Source organism: Myotis daubentonii, chromosome 18 (genome assembly GCF_963259705.1).
Source record: "Myotis daubentonii chromosome 18, mMyoDau2.1, whole genome shotgun sequence".
Classification (NCBI taxonomy): Eukaryota; Metazoa; Chordata; class Mammalia; order Chiroptera; family Vespertilionidae; genus Myotis; species Myotis daubentonii.
In genome coordinates, this window is record NC_081857.1 from 16,114,192 (window position 1) to 16,127,200 (window position 13,009).

The 13,009-nt window shown below is 52.5% G+C and overlaps 1 protein-coding gene and 1 long non-coding RNA gene across 3 annotated transcripts in view; one reads left to right on the forward strand and one right to left on the reverse strand.

Moving 5' to 3' along the window:
* LOC132220393 (uncharacterized) overlaps window positions 1–8,408 on the reverse strand; it is a 199,451-nt gene extending 191,043 nt beyond the window's left edge. Inside the window, exons 1-2 of the long non-coding RNA XR_009449776.1 lie at window positions 7,921–8,408; window positions 6,022–6,127 (exon numbers count right to left, since the gene is read on the reverse strand). This is a non-coding gene — a long non-coding RNA (uncharacterized LOC132220393). The remainder of the gene's footprint in view (window positions 1–6,021; window positions 6,128–7,920) is intronic.
* Window positions 8,409–12,455: 4,047 nt separating this feature from the next.
* PROX1 (prospero homeobox 1) overlaps window positions 12,456–13,009 on the forward strand; it is a 52,940-nt gene continuing 52,386 nt past the window's right edge. The window contains exon 1 of one of the 2 annotated variants that reach the window (XM_059674849.1): window positions 12,456–12,980. The gene's annotated coding sequence lies outside the window, so the exon portion shown is untranslated. The remainder of the gene's footprint in view (window positions 12,981–13,009) is intronic. The other variant, XM_059674852.1, reaches the window with a different exon arrangement.

The window sequence follows — 13,009 nt, forward strand, 5'->3', positions numbered from 1 at the left end:
CCCAAATGCTGAGCTCTATGAGAAGAGGAAAGTAACATGTTGGTGATGATAGAGGCTAAGCTGTGGAACCAAGAAAAGTGTAACTGGACAAACCATCTTCACCAGGGAGGAATAACACCACTGATACCTTCATAGCAAAACATGAGATTTCTGTTGTTTTTGTCCTGTGATGGAGATGGATTCAAAGCAAGCCACACTCTCATACCCCATTCCTCTGGTATCTAAAAGAACACATTTTTCAAGTGGCTTGAACAGATAAAAGGAGGAACAAAGTTCACTGATTGGCATATGGTCATGACCGACAATTTGACCTTAGAAAAAAACTCAAAACACACTTAACATGTACTGATTTTTCTCATCTAGTGGTATAACTATAGAGTAACACTAAACCTTGTACAAAGCAAAGCAAAACAAAACCAAAAAGTTTAAATTAAAAAGAAAGTCCTACCGAAGTCCCCCTTCCTAAAAATGTGCGTTTATAGAATGTAAAAAGAATTTGATCCACCAGACGTAGCAAACCAAATATTTATGAATCTTACTTTTTTTTTAAACTTATTTAAAATTCAAAAATCATGCTCATGCTTTGGTAGGGCTGTGTGGTTGCTTATCACTTAAACAGCATTTCTGATTTTATCACCCATTGAAGAGGGGCTCACACTGAGAAGGGAGGAACAGGAATATCTACAGACACTAAAATACGCTCCTCTAGGAAGAATAAAATAGTAACAATCAGAATACATCTGAGATTTTATTCAAACTGACCTAGAACCAGAAGGAATCTTCAAACTGTTCTAAACGAGAGAGAGAGAGAGAGAGAGAGAGAGAGAGAGAGAGAGAGAGAGAGATTTCCAGAAGTAATCCAAAGTAAATCACTAGCCTAAGAAAATATTTCAGTGGCAGGCACAGGAATAACTTTACCCCTTTTATGGTGATCCATGAGTAGGATCTATAGCAGGCTAAAGAGAGATGTTTCTATCAAAAGGTTCCACCTAACCCGCCCCCTCAAGCAGGGTTCTTGAAGGTGTCAGCAGGATTTGGTTGACTGGGCCATTAATGGAGCTTCGGTTAATTATTGACTGATTAGGGATTTACCTTATCTTTCCATCGGGAGCTGGCTCGAGACTTAACGGTAAGCAGTTTAGAGCCAGGGTGAACCTACCCACGTGCTTTTTTTTTTTCTTCTCCTCCTTTGGGTCACTTTAGCGTGACCTTCCCCATAATTTCGCGTTCAGCTCAGAATGGGAGTCCTCAGAAGGACTGGCAAAGAGAGGGGCCAGGTTGATGGTGAGGAGTGCCCAGAGCAGGCCTGGACGAGTGCTGTCCTCTACAGAACTTGGCTTATTGGTCCAGGAGGTTTTCCCATGAAACCGCTGGGGGTAGGGGGGGGGAGGGGGGGGTAAAGCAATGACTGTGTGTCTCTGAAAGTGCTGGTGGAGCCCGAGGGGCAGAGGCAGCCCCCCGCCTCGCAAGGCGGCCTCTCTGTGTGAAGGCCTCTTGGCAACGCCAGGGAATCCACACAGGCAGCTCAGGCCCAGCTGCCCCAGATAAGAGGTGGCCCGTGTTAATGTACAGGCTTCCTCTGCACCTCAGCAGGGCCTTCCTTTTCTAAACAGTCCCCCTTTAATGTTGGCGAATGTTGTTTTTCCATTGACTCAACATCTCGCCTCTGGTGGTAAGCCAGTGGGGAAAGTTGGAGCGGGGGGAGGGAGGACGACGGTGGGAGAGAGTGATGCCAAAGCTAAAGAGAGAGACAGTCATTTCCAAACAAGCTGGACACCTGCTTTGGAAAGGCAGAGACCAAGCCTAAAACCCTTGCTTCCTCTTCATTTAGATCAGCTTATTGTTCCCTGCCTGTCGATGATGGCCGGCCTGGGCCCCCTCCCTGAAACACTGCCCCCTTCAGCAGGAGCGAATTCCATGGGAAAACTACCGCCTTGAGAGATTCATAACTTTTCTCCATGAAGGAAAGAAGGAATGAGAGTTACTGGAGTGAACTGAAGAGGGGAAAAGAAATTGGATGAAAGAGAAAGTGGGAAGAAAGCAAGAGAGAAGAAGGAAATGAGGAAAACAGGAGAAAGAGGCAAGCGAGAAGAGACAGAGGCGTGCAAACGAAAGGAAAAGAGAGAGAATAAGAGGATAAAAAAAGAGAGAAAGAAGAGAGGGAAGGGAAAAGGAGAGGGACTGCAGAAAAATGAAATCTGAAATGAGAATTTTCTTCCAGGAGTTTGGTTTCTCAAGCCACCCGGCAGACCCCGGACTCCGATTTAGGATGGAAAGCTGTCTTCCCTCCCTGGCTTCTCTGGGCAACGCAAGGTCGAAGGGCATCTTCAAAACCAAATCTTGATTAGAGCCAGCTAAATGTTTTGACTTGAAGGAGACATGAAAGATTAAAAAGCAAAACAGAGCAGCGTGGGTAAGAAAGAAACAGGAAAAGAAAGAAATTTTAGAAAAAAAACCTCATGGGAGACACAAAGGGAATGATAGAAAACACTTCTGAATCAGCTAGTCATCTACTAACAAGCTGCAAAGATTTCCAATGACAAGTTGTCACATTAGTTTAGTGAAACTGAAGCAGTACTTATCCCCTTTCCTGTGCATAATCTCTCCCTGCGTGCCACAAAAACATGCTACCACGTTTAATAGGATTAGTTTCCTTCGCTTTCTCCCCCCACCCCTTTTTTTTTTTTTTTTTTACAATTCTATTTTCAGCAATACAGGGATCCTTGAATTCATGGGCTTCCTGCAGTGCACAGCAAAACCTGAAGTGCGTGGTTTTGACCCTTTAAAGACTTTATTTGAGTCTGAAAAAAATGGTAATTTGACTATTTTGTACCTTCTGCCTGCCCCCTTCCCGCCCCCCCCCCCCCCCCAATGAATTGCATTCTCCTCTGGGAAATCTCATTGCTGGGAGAGGGGTGTTGATAGTAAAAAGGTCAGGACAGAACCAGGGCTGGGAAAAAGCTGACAAAGCCCAAAGCCTGCAGAGGTTAGGTGCCCCAGCAGGAACTGTGCTGGCTCTGACCCCAGGCAAACCTGGGTTCCAATTCCAACTGTACTTGCTGTCTTTGTGGCCTTGAGCAAGTGGTGAAACCTCCCCCACTCTCCATTTACTCATCCACACAGTGGGGATCCCTCTTAGCAGGGCGGTTGGGAGTATTACACTTGTACCTTATTTCTAAAAATGGTGACTATAGTGATGCCTGGTGCTTGGTAGGCAATAAGTACGATTGTTACAGGTTCAAAACATTTCAGTGGCTCCTGTTCCTTGCAGTCCGTTTAGGTAGTCAGACGACGACTGCAAACTTTTAAGGTTCACTTTTTTCTCACATTTCAGTATGTTCCGGAAATCGGTATGTCTTACAATGCATTGTGCGTGGAGGGTCATTGTGTTTCCCTTCTCTCCCAGAGCCCATCTTTAAGTTGATGGTGTGTCTTCTCACCTACAGCATGATGGGATTAAGGACACGCAAATGCCAGGTACAAAACACCGGGCACGGTTCTGACATAGAAAATGCTCAACAAATGCCAGAATTCTCTATCCCTGCTTATGAAGGGGACCAACGTTTTGCCCCCTTGAAGCTGCCTTTCGGGATATTAATTGTAAACTGGTTATGAAGAAACAGAAGACTCCGAAAGAACCTGTGGCCCTCCCCGCTTTCCTGCTCAAGACATTCAGACAGAAAAACCTGCTTCGGGAAGGAAATGTAAGGATGTCCCGTCGCCTAATTTGAATTCAGTTTGGCACCTAAGCGAGCTTCAGGCAGGGGGCCCGCTAGCTAGACACCTCCAGGATTCCAGGGTCTCTGAGTTGCCTACCAAGACGTTGCCCGCCACGTGAGCTGCCTGTACATCACCCATTCCACTTAGGAAAAACTTTCTCCTTTGTCAAAAATATCATATATACCCCATGCGGCCCCAGTCTTTCAATTTTCCACGCTTATGTGAGTTCCCCAGGCACGTGTATTAAACATTTCATTTTCTTCTGTTAATGTGATTATCGGCCCAGCTAGGAGAACATAGAAGGTGCATGGGAAAGCATTATTGTTTTTAGTCCCCACACTCATCTCTGCCTGTGTGCCTCCTTCCCCATTCTCACTGAAAGACCACTTTGGAGGATTGAGCGGCGAGGAGGTGTTGACACTTCTGCCCCTCGTCCAGGTTCTTCTAGAGAGGGCCCCTAATGGAGGCTTCAGAAACCTGACTAATCGAACACAGAAAATCACTGTCCACCGGGGTTGGCAAAGAACCAAAATCTGCTCTCTCAACAGGGTGACCAACTGCCATGCTTAGCAGTGTCCTGCAAACAGTAATTATCTGTTGAACTGAATTATTCCATCTTCCTTGAGACCACTCTGGGTCTTGGACCCCTCCCCCCAGCCTCCTGCCCCCTTCCCCCGCGCCCCCCCAACCCCCACCCCACCACCACCTGAGGATTCGCTTGATGGAGATGAAGGGGTGAACTCACCTCATCTGGGAGGAAAACGGTGCCCAGGGGACCTCCCGGAGAGGGGGAACCACACTGGCCTAGGGTGGTCTGGAGGGGACACGGGGGAAGCCTATGTCTGCTCAGGGCCAGTGGAGGCGCTGCTGGGTAAGGCGCAGGTCTCTGCCCCCACGCCTGCCTCCCAGAAGAATCCCAGATGTCCAGCCTTTGAGGCACCTGCTGTGGCTGCTGCTTGGAGGTGGGGACCCAGGCCTTCCTGCCAACCTGGGATTAGCGAGTGTGCCAGTCTCTCAACCGAAGTAAGGGCAGGAGGGCGGCAAGACCTAGCCCTTCTCCCTGGGTCTAAGCAAGCGCCGAATTTAGCCTCCCTCCTGTGGGCCTTTCCTCCTGCCTTCCCCTGCACCTAGCCTGCCCCGGGGCACTGGAGCTCCTTTGGGTCTTGGACACCTTTCCCCAGTCCCCCCCACCAGGTACCCCGCTACCCACCGCAGGTAAAGGCTCCTCCCAATAGAACTCCCACCTCCTCACTCTTCCCCTATCTCTGCTTCCTTGCCACCCCCAGCTATAGGCTACCCCCACCACCCCATTCACCTTCTGCTGACACCCACTTCCCCTACCCCACCCCTTCATCTATACTCTGGCTTCACCCCTACTCAGCAATGTCTCTCCACCCACACACTCCCTTCCCACCTGTTCTCCCCACCCCACACCCACTATCTCCCCCTACCTGCCCTGCCCTTCCATACTCAGTCCCCCATACAGCACGCTTCCCCTCCCAGCTTCTGCCCTGTCCCTTTCCATCCCCTTCCCACAAGTGTAGGCAAAAGCACTCCTTTAGCCAGGAGGGTGCTTGGGATAAGAAACCAGAAGTTGTTACCTATCCCCCTACAGCTTGACTCCTGGTGTTCTGCTGTAGTTAGAGGTTCTTTGTTATGTCCCCTAAAGTCACAGACATCCCCCCTCCCGCCCCTGCCAATTCCAAGCCTGCCCTCCAGCGAGTAGCCAGAGAGCAGGCATCTTCCACACCTGCCTAAAGATATCCACCAGCCCTCAGAGGACAGGCATCTGGCTGGATGGCTGGGCTTTGGCCGGCTCCCAGCCCCCGGGTTCATTCACTAGGGGCTGGGCCCGTGGACACCCTGAGCTGGCATTCTCTTCCTCACCCCTTCCCAGCAATACACCCTGATTACTTATCTGAAGCCTTCTGAGGAAACCAGCAAAACACCTTCCTTGGAATGTGTAATTAGCCTCTCATGGCCATCTCCCGTTCTAAAACTGTCAGCCTTCTTGATCTGGTCCCTGCTGGTTCAGCCCAAGCCATTCCTCTGGCTTTTTTCCCTCACACTGCTGCACAGTCACAGCCAGGGATGGCACCTTCCCACCTAGCTTGTTCCTTCTCGCAGCTGTCTTTGGCCGGGCTCTTAATTACCTTGGGGTGTGCCTATAGTCATTGGTTTGAACATACTTTCATGAAGGGTTGCATTTTACTACATGTAGATTTGGGGTAGTTGTTTACTCTGACATGTAAAAACATAATGATAAATGATATATATATTTTTTTTTTTTTTTAGTTTTACCTAGGAATGTTGACCTTTTCCTTCTTGCTGTTCCCTCCTTGAATAGAATGTTTTGTCCTGTGGGTTCATGGGTCTGATGCGCAGCTCCGATAAGAAAGGTTTCCATCTATAAAGCAGGTAAGGTGAAAGGACCCAAAAGAAAGAAAGAAAGAAAAATTTAGATTGGTAAATGCCTCCTGTCTGCCATAGGTCCAAGAGCACAGGGCCTGGCTTCCAAACACCCACCAATTCTCACTTATTTTTTGTGGCCTTAAAGGTGGGGAGGTGAGCATCGAAAGTGCCCCAAGTAGCAGCTAAGCATGAACTAAAATGTGCATACGTGGAATGAGAATCATGTTAGCTTCATCATGATTGACACATGGAATGACAATCACGTTAGCTTCACCAAAATATTGGGGGTAGGGGGTGTCTGTATAGAAGTACCTGTCAGCTCAAGTGTGTAGAGCACGCGTTTGTAGACAAAATAGGTTCCATTTACTGAGCACCAATTGTGTGCTGAATAATTTTACTAACGTAAAAGTCAGCAACTCGATTAAAAAAAAACTCCATGAGTTGGCTATTACCCCCACTTAGCAGATAAAAAGAACTGAGGCTCCGATAGATTAACTAATACACCCAAGGTCACCGAGTCAGTACCTGGCTGAGCAGTAATTGGAAAAACAGTATGACCCCTAGATTCTCAGCCTTTCGGCTGACTGCCCAGCAGGGGTGGGCCCAGAAATCCTTATTTTTTAAAAAGTTCCCTTGGTGATTCTTGAGGATGAGCCAGGTCCCGGGAACCCTGGTTCACATCAAACCATCCAGCTATCCCTGTCACCAGCCTGCCTCCCAGCAGCCTCCTCCACGTTGGGTAACATATTTAAATAGCAATTTCGAAAAACTATGCAGCATATGGATTTTCCTTTTGATCTCAAAATGATGACAAACAGACACTTAAATACTTCATAAAAGAAATATTACCAGAAAAATTATAGAAACCTGGCTTTCAACTTTGTCTTGCTCTAATTTAAACAAAATGCAACTTCTCAGTGTCACCCCCCCCCCCAATAAATCCAAACTCGGAGCTCCCTTCTCTACCCCCTCTGTGCCCAGCCTGCGCCTATTTATGTATTTCTAACCCGCTGGTCGTCCTGAATAAAAGCCTGGAAATAGGGACAGCAGGGCTCAACCAAGTCCTATCCCCAAAGCCCCTCCTACTCCTACGAATCCACACCCTTGACTTGAAAGATCCAAGAAAGGGAAGCTGGGAATAATGGCCAAATATTCGTAGACTAATTGGCAGAAGAAAAGGCATGGGCGGGGGGTGGGGAGGGAGATGCCCATCCCTTAAAAGGACCCCGCCCCTCTCTTAGGTCCCCCGAGGGCCCCCACTCGCAGGTGGAACGCACCAGCCGGCTGTGGGCGCCAGCGTCCCGCAGCAACAGGCTGGCGGCGGGGGAGGGGAGCCGGCGGCCGCGGTGGCAGCGCTGGCGGCCCGCACCGTGTCCCCCAGCTCCGCGCCGCGCTGGGAGCAGGTGGCTGCCCCCTGCGCCGGGCAGGCGTGCGCCGAGCCCCAGCCAGCCGGGCAGGGCTAGCGCCTGCGGGGGGGCCCCGGAGGAGGCAGGGGACGCCGGGCGGGAGCCGGGGAACGGGACCCCCCGGGGCCGCCAGGGCGGGAGGGGCGCGCGCTCCGCCCCGAACCAGGCGCCGCGGCTGCAGCCCCGCGCGCTCGGCCCCTCTGTGTCCAGAGGCCGCGACACCTAGCGCGTGGCCGCGGCGTGGATGAAGGGCTGGGGGGAGGAGGAGAGCGGGAGGAAGCCCGGGCGAGGCAGCCCCGCTCCACCGAGGGCCGGGAGGGGAGACTCCCAGGCTTCCCTCCTACCCCGAAACTTTCCCCGCGCACGCAGGCGTGTTCCTCACGGGTTTCGGCGGCTCCGAGTCGCTATCGGGGAGGAGGCTGGGCCCCCACACACGTCCCCCAGCACGCGTGCGGAGGAGGCACCCCGGCCCACCCGGAGGGACTGGCCTCCCGGGAGGTGGCTGCGGGCGTGACGGCACTCGGCGGCCTCCCAGCCGAAAAGGACGCCCCGCGCGCGCGAACGAACCGGCGCTTAAGAACCTGCAGACGCGCGGAAGCGTCGCGGTGCCCCGGGCTGTGCGTAACTTCGCCCTCTGCGCCCCCGCGTGCAGAGGCGTCCCCGGGCACTCACGCCCTCACCCACCCCACTGCAGGCAGCGGCCAGAGCCTGCCTTTGTATTTACGTGACAATGACAGATATGCTAATTGGAGCCGAAGAGGGAGAGGTGTACATTGGGTAAATTCTACTACCTGGCACCCCCAGTTACCGAGGGAGACGGTCCCATTCTCCCCGAAAGCGTGCCCTCCGCTTCCCTAGACCCTTAGGTCTCCAGCTTCTTCACTACCGAGAATAAAGCACAATCAGATCAACGTGCGCTTCCTCCCCACCCCTCGCTTGAGATCAGGACCCTTCTAAATCCGAGCCCTCAAAGGGCCCAGTGGGGGTGGGAGCAAGGCAAGTTATTTGGGGGCGCAACAGCACCCCTCGCAAGGCGCGCGCGCGGCCTGGCGGGCGCCTCGCCGGGCTCTGCGCGGCCGGCCGAGTGGCTGGATTATGTAAGTAACAGCCCTCCATGTGCTCACCACCATCTGTTAATATCTTGATATTGGAAAGTTCGGTGCCTGAGGCAAAGCCAGGGCTGGCGGCCCAGAGCTCCCAGCCTCCTCTCGCGGGCAGGGAACGCACCTTCCTTTGACTGCTGCTGCCCACTTCCCCGAAATCGAGTCATAGTTTGCCCCCTCAGACACCGATCACCGCCCCCCTCGCCCCGCGGGAGGGCTGTGTTTGTGGGGGAGGAGTGATCTGCTTGGAGGTAACTTTAAAGCAATGAATCCTTCCAATGAATTTTATGAGAAAATGACGGGTCCTTTTAAGCTCTTTGTGGTGGGCTATTATTGGGGTGGGTGGGGACTGTATTGTTTTTAAAAATTACTTTTTTTCTGCCAGCACCCGGACCCAACATTCTAGTCAGGGTTGTATATTTTACCTTCTTCGGAGTGGTCCGCCTGTTTACTTTGAGAGCTGTTGGTTAAACAAACACCATTCGGGAGGCTTCGAAGCAGTGGGGTTCCCAGGAGAGAAACGCGCAGCTGCTATTGCTGCTGATCTTGTGGCATTTCACGCCCCCCACCCACCACCACCACCATTCAGACACTCAGAACAAATTCAGGTTGGGCTTGGGGTCACACTGGGAGCGGGCGGGGCGAGAATAGGAGGTCAGTGGGTCTGCCTCTAGACGGCTTGGAGCAGGCCTGCCCGGAGTTGGTTTTTCTTTCTTTCTCTTCCCCTCTTCTGGGTGGTGTGTGTGTGTGTGTGTGTGTGTGTGTGTGTGTGTGTGTGTGTGTGAGAGAGAGAGAGAGAGAGAGAGAGAGAGAGAGAGAGAGAGAGAGAGAGAGAGAGAGAGATGTCCGGGCAGGATCTCCAGCATCTTCGCCTGAAATCCACGCCCACGGTCCGTTTCTCAACTGGATCTGGTGGAAGTTGCTAGAATTGGTTTGTGTAGGATCTGATGACAGTTGTTTGCAAGGTTTTGAATTACTTTAAATGCAGTCTTCTCTGGGACCCCCCACCTACGGCTTTAAGAAAGGACAGGGGGAGGGGGGACGGAATAACACGGAGGAAATATCAAGGCGAAGCGTGCTTAACCCAGAACCAGATGCACAAGTGATTACTGCGAGTTTGCGTGAGAACCCACAGATCCCCCTTCCGATACACGAGCACACGCAGCCTGCAGGGATGGGGTGGGTTGGAAGACTGGTGCGAATTCGGGGTAACTTTTACGTGACTGGGGTTGTGTTGGCAGCAGGGCGGGGGAAGGCACTGACCCCTAGGTTTGGCCCTTGGTTTCTTCGCAGATGGAGCCCAATCTCTAGGCGACTGGTCGTCTCCGGGCTGACTGATCGCTTCTCCCCCATCAGAAAGCAAACTGGGAGTCGCAGCAGATAGGGGCCTCCGGCCTCACGCCTCGCTCCAGGGCGGCGCGAGACCCGGGAGAGCGCCGCAGCTCCGGCGGGAGAGGGTGGCCAGGAGCCTGGCTGGTACGTCGCCCGGACCGTAGGGGACCTGCCGGGCCCCGGTACGCCGCTCACGGAGCCGGGCTGCGGACCCGAGCTCGCTCGCCCGCCCAGCGTCGCGCGCTTCTATTTCAACCATCAGCTCCTGCGCCCCGAGGCGGGCTGCGAACCGCCGCGGCCGAGCGGAGCGAGCCGCGAGCCTCGGCCGCACAGGCGAGGGGTGGGGGCGCTTCCTCGTTTGCCCTGCGGGTTACCCCGAATTCGACTCGGGGAGTGAGACGAGTATTAAGGCTCGAAGGAAACTTTTCCCGCCGTTAGTTCCCGCGTGTAGCGTGTGCAAAAGGTATATCGGAGCGCTAGGTGCAATGGACATAAGCTTGGGGGCGATTCCTTCCAGAGTCTGAATCTTTTCCCTCTCAGCTTCCCTTCTTCCCTCTTCTCTCCCTCCTCCTTCCCTGCCCTCTTCCCTTTTAAATGTCAAACTGAGCATATGGGTTGATGGTGTGGAGGGTATGTATCCTTTACTCCTACCAGGTTATGTACCGGCTGGCTCTAACACACGTGCACACTGGGATGCTTCAAGAAATAATAGGAAAAAGAAGAAAAACAGTGTCCTCTATCCAAATTTTCCTGCTCAAGACACCCGCTTACCTCGAAAGGACCCAACCAATAGAAACATCATTCCATACTGCATTTAATGGGCATGCTGGTAGATTACTTCTATTCCCAACCTAAAATGTCACATCTCCATTAGAGAACTTGATACAGTAGCCTATCACGCAAGTGTGATTGGTGTGTTTGTGCATGTCTGCGTCGGTTCAGTAATGGGGCGCAGGGCGTGTCTGAGGGCAAGCAAGTCTCCTTTCTTGTCCTGGACAGCTAACCTGGACAGCCTGATTTTTTTTTCTTCTTTTCAGTGTTTGAATCCAATGCCAAAAATTTCCTATAGGGCACAGGGTTGGACATAGTATCATTGCTATTATTCAAACAGAATACTTCCTCACAGTTGGATGAATTTGAGGCTGAAATGGTAACTGTCCTAGGAGAGTTGTGTGTGTGTGTGTGTGTGTGTGTGTGTGTGTTTGCAGAAGCTGGTGGTAGTGTTCCAGAGTACTTGTAACACACCTCATAAACACCCTGTTGTCAGGATGCAACATGATTCAACCTTTGATCTGATTAAGTTTGAGGGACACAAAGAATTCTTGCCCCCATCCTACCTAAGAAAATGAGTATCTGATCAACTAAGTATGAAGGTTTCTGCTTTGCAGCCCTTGCAAGTCTTACCATTTTTAGGACCTTAACGTCATAAACTCGGTTGCTTTCTTAAAAGCCATTTACTGTGCCGGGAGAAAGAGATGTCCTGGCGGCAGGACTGAAGGCTCCCTCCTCAGCGTTTGTAACTTGCAAACCCAAGGAGCTCTTTAAGAGCCACGTTATCTAAAGCAAGCTCGCTGGTTATTTTTCACCCCAGATATGGCAAAACGAAGTGAATTTTCTATGGCTTTATGTTGAAGCTCGATATTTAAGCGTTTGAATTTTCTTACCTAATGCATTTTAAAGTTTGTCACCCGGGCTTCAGGATGATGTAAATGGTGTTTGACACCCATCTCTTTGGTTATTCTGGGGTGAGTGACTGAGGGGTAACTTCGAGATAATGTTTGTTAACATTTTCTTTGAGGCTGGCGCGCCTGCCATCCAAATAACGTTGTTGTCGGAGGCGACCAAGGGCTAGGATTGTTCTTGATCATTTTGAGGAGAGGTTGACTGGGATTTGGCCAATGCTGGTCTTCTGATACCAGATGCATCGGAGCCGGAGTGGAAAACCTCTGGCATCTATTATTTAATCCCAAACCCACCTGTATCTTAGTGTCCACCTGCCCTTTAAAATTCTGCGAGTGGCCTGTATTCTTGAGACTACCTATAATTATTTTAAAAGTGGAATGATTTAAGGACCCGCACTCCCTCCTCCTATACCACCCCAAACTCTTAAAAAAAAAAAAGCAACCACACTTTTCTCCAGGCAGGGTACTTTTCCGTGCCTTCCTTCACCCAAGTCCGGGGAGCACTGGGCGAACTCCCGGGGCTGTCTCTGTGAAATGACGAGGGTGGTAAGAAAGAGGACCTGTGTCCTGGAAGAGCGGGAGTGAGCGGAGCGCCGCTCGCGCCCTCGCCCGCGGTGCATCGCGCCCGCAGACGGCTCGCCCCGGCCCCGGCGCGGCTGGCCAGTGGCCCCGCAGCAGCGGCGGGGCACGGGTAGGTGGGGGTGGGGGCAGAGGCCTGGGGTGGAGGCGGGGGAGGAGGAGCGCGGGGGCCCCTCTCCCCTCCTCTTTTCCCAGCCCTTCGCCCCCACCCCTTGGATCTATTTTTTTTCCTCCCAAGTTCTCTTGCCTGGCTATCCCCCCTTGCATCCGAAGGCGCCTCGCGATTGGGTGTCGGGGCCGGGTACGTCAGTCAGACTGTGACGTGCAGTCTTCCTGTTTCCTTCAGCTGTGTCTTAAAGTAAATCTTGTTGTGGAGCGCAGCCCTCAGCGGAGGGAGCGCTCGGGAGTCAGACACCCGTGCAGCCGGGCGAGCGGAGGCGCCGGGAGCCTCGCCGAGTCCGCCCGCTCCGCCGGGCTCCGCGCCTTCCCCCTGCTCTTCTCTTCGGCTCCCTTCGCTCTTCTCCTCTCTTCTCTTTTCTTCTCCTCTCGCTCTCTCTCCCCCCTCCCCACGCTCTCTGCTCGCTCGCCCCTCTCCCACTCGCCCCATCACTGGCTCGCACACTCACCGTCCCTGGTCCAGTTATTCTATTCACCGCCCGCCAGAGTCCCCGGGCGCGAGCGCGCGCTGTCCTCGCCGGCGGGGGCGCAGACACAGCGCGGCGCGGTCCCCCTGCGCTCGGCACCGCGTAAGTACCTCCTGTCCCCTCGCCAGTCC